This window comes from Meles meles, unplaced genomic scaffold (assembly GCF_922984935.1).
Source record: "Meles meles unplaced genomic scaffold, mMelMel3.1 paternal haplotype, whole genome shotgun sequence".
In the NCBI taxonomy this organism is placed as follows: domain Eukaryota; kingdom Metazoa; phylum Chordata; class Mammalia; order Carnivora; family Mustelidae; genus Meles; species Meles meles.
The window spans coordinates 1,118,118-1,121,465 of record NW_025721613.1 but is presented as its reverse complement, the minus strand read 5'-3'; positions in this window follow the sequence as shown (position 1 = coordinate 1,121,465).

The window sequence follows — 3,348 nt, the reverse complement described above, 5'->3', positions numbered from 1 at the left end:
GCTCACGTCATGATCCCAGGATCCTGGAATTGAGCCTGCACTGGACTCCCTGCTCAGTGGAGGACCTGCTTCTCCCTCTCCTTCTGCCTGTCACTCTGTTTACTTATGCTCTCTATCTCTCTGTCTAATCAATAAATAAAATCTTTTTAAAAATGCATGTTAGGGGGCACCTGGGTGGCTCAGTGGATTAAGCCGCTGCCTTCGGCTCAGGTCATGATCTCAGGGTCCTGGGATCGAGTCCCGCATCGGGCTCTCTGCTCAGCAGGGAGCCTGCTTCCTCCTCTCTCTCTCTGCCTGCCTCTCTGCCTACTTGTGATCTCTGTCTGTCAAATAAATAAATAAAATCTTTAAAAAAAAAAAAAAAAAAAAATAAAAATGCATGTTATCTGGTATTTAATGCCCTGATACTATTAAGTGTTTTATTTTTTCGTACAATATAACTATGGCTTTTACTATACTATAGACTCTTTTTGGACTGCAATACAAAAAATGTGTGTGTGTGTGTGTGTGTGTGTGTGTGTGTTGTTTTTAGTTTTCTTTTTTTTAAGATTTTATTTATTTATTTGACAGAGAGAGGTCACAAGTAGACAGAGAGGCAGGCAGAGAGAGAGACAGGGAAGCAGGCTCCCTGCTGAGCAGAGAGCCTGATGCTGGACTCGATCCCAGGACCCTGAGATCATGACCTGAGCTGAAGGCAGCGGCTTAACCCACTGAGCCACCCAGGCGCCCTGCTTTTAGTTTTCTATGGGAATTTGTATTCCTGTTTAACAAAAATTTTATCCCCATTTGTGTGATGTCATAGTTTTTCTCTAATTTAAAAACATTATTGACTCTTCTCTTTCTCTAACATATTTTTTTTAATTTAAATTCAATTAGCCAACATACACTACATTATTAGGTTTTGATATAATATTCAATGATTCATTAGTTGCAAATGACATCCAGGGCTTATCACACCATGTGCCTGCATTAATGTCCATCACAATATTACCCAATCCCCTACCTTCCCCTCTATCTCCAAATCTCGATTTGTTTCCCAGAGTCAAGAGTTTTTCATGGTTTGTCCATTCAGTTTTCCCTCCTTTCCTGTATTGTCTTCAGAACTATACCTTATATTCCACATATGAGTGAAAGTGTATAATAATTTTCTTTCTCTGGTTAACTTATTTCACTTAGTATAATACTCTCATTTCATCCACGTCAATGTCAATGGTAGGAATTCATTCTTTCTGATGACTGAGTAATATATATACACTGTATATATATATACACTGTATATATGACCCACATCTTACCTTATATCTAATTTGCCAGCATAGCTGTTCACTGTATCTTTAGAAAAGGTTCCATACATTCACTTCTTAGCATCTCCCCTGCAGATTCTTAGACTCAGACACCATTGTCCCTTGCCTTGGTACCGAGGCATATATTACTGAGTAATATATATACACTGTATATATATATACACTGTATATATGACCCACATCTTACCTTATATCTAATTTGCCAGCATAGCTGTTCACTGCATCTTTAGAACAGGTTCCATACATTCACTTCTTAGCATCTCCCCTGCAGATTCTTAGACTCAGACACCATTGTCCCTTGCCTTGGTACCGTGAAGAACTTTTAACCATTCTTCTGATTTTCATCTTTTTTTTTTTCTTCTAAGATATCTCCATGACACATCCAGAAGTATTCTCTAGAAAAATTAGCCAGGTGACACATTTCTCTACTGAAATTTATCCAATAGATTTTAAATAAAACCAAATCGTATAAACTTCCATAAATTGCTTATCTCAGAACTTACCCATAGTATGCCCCTCCCTCACTGGATTTGTACTGCTGTCCTGTTTGTTTTTCCTCATGGTCTCAAGGTCTTTGCACTGCTGTTCCCTCTCTTAAAACTTCTTTTCTGCATAAATGGCCTTCAGTTAGCTCCCTCAGCACATTCAGATATTTTTCAAATATTACTGATAAAAGAACTTCGGTTGACCAAACAACTTAAGAGTGCCATAGCATTCCTTTTTTTTTTTTTTTTAGAAAAAGAGGGAGAGAGCAGCACGAGTGAGCACAGGCAGACAGAGTGTGTCATAACATTCTATCCATTGTCTTGCTGTTTTTAAGTACATAACTGTTGCCATTGTTTGAATTGTATTATCTGTACATTTATATATGCATTCGTGGCACAGTCCCTCATTAGAATGCAGGCTTCTGAACATTAAAATAAGATGTCGTTTACTCTTCTAATGGTAAAACCTAAATTAGGAGCTGACAACATGAATGACATAATTTTCAATGAAAAAAAAATTGAATTAATCCTAAAACTGGTACATCTTTGGAATCTGCAATTATTAAAGTATGTTTAAATATAGCATTCACTTGTCTACTGATAGATTCAATTTTCTGGTATTTTATTTATCATAATGAATTATATTTATGAGTAACATTTGTCCAAATGTATACACTTGTATTCTTTTTATTTTTGTAAACTTTATTTTTAGAGTAGTTTCAGATTCACAACAAAATTGCAAGGAAGATACAAAGATTTTCATATACCTCTTCCCCACACATCCCTGGTCTCACTCATTATAAACATCCCTCACCATGGTGTTACATTTGTTACATTTGATAAGCCCACACTGATTCATCTCAGTTACCAAAAAGCATGGTTAACCTAAGAGTTATGCCTGGTATTATACATTCTATAGGTTTGAACAAATGTATAATGACTTGGATTCATTACTATAGTATAATAGAGGATAGATTCATCATCCCAAAAAACTTCTGTTTTCCACTTTTTAACCCCTATCCCTCCCCAATCCCTGTCTCCATGGTTTTGTCCTTTTGACAAGAAATATTATATAGCTGGAATCATACATTATGTGGCCTTTTCAGTTTGGGTTCTTTCATTTCTTAGTATGTGTTTAAGGTTCTTCCATGTCTTTTTATGTCTTGATAAGTGCTGTTTACTTTTAGTGTAGAACAATATTTCATTTTCTGGATACACAATGGTTTACTTAACCATTCACTTACTGGAGGACTTGAGGGTTGCTACTGAGTTTTATCAATTATGAATAATATCCACATGAGGTTTTTGTGTGAACAATGAATTTTCAATTATTTTGGATAATTGCTAGATTGTGTGGTGAGAGTTTGTTGAGTTTAATGAGAAACTGACAAGCTATTTTTGAAAATGGCTGTAGAATTTTGCTTTCCTACCAGCAGTGAATGAGAGTCACTGTTGCTTCACATCCTGGTCCACATTTGTTGTTGTTAGTGTTCTGGATTTTGGATACTCTGATAGATGTGCAATGTATGTTAATGTATTTTCATGCAACATAATATGTG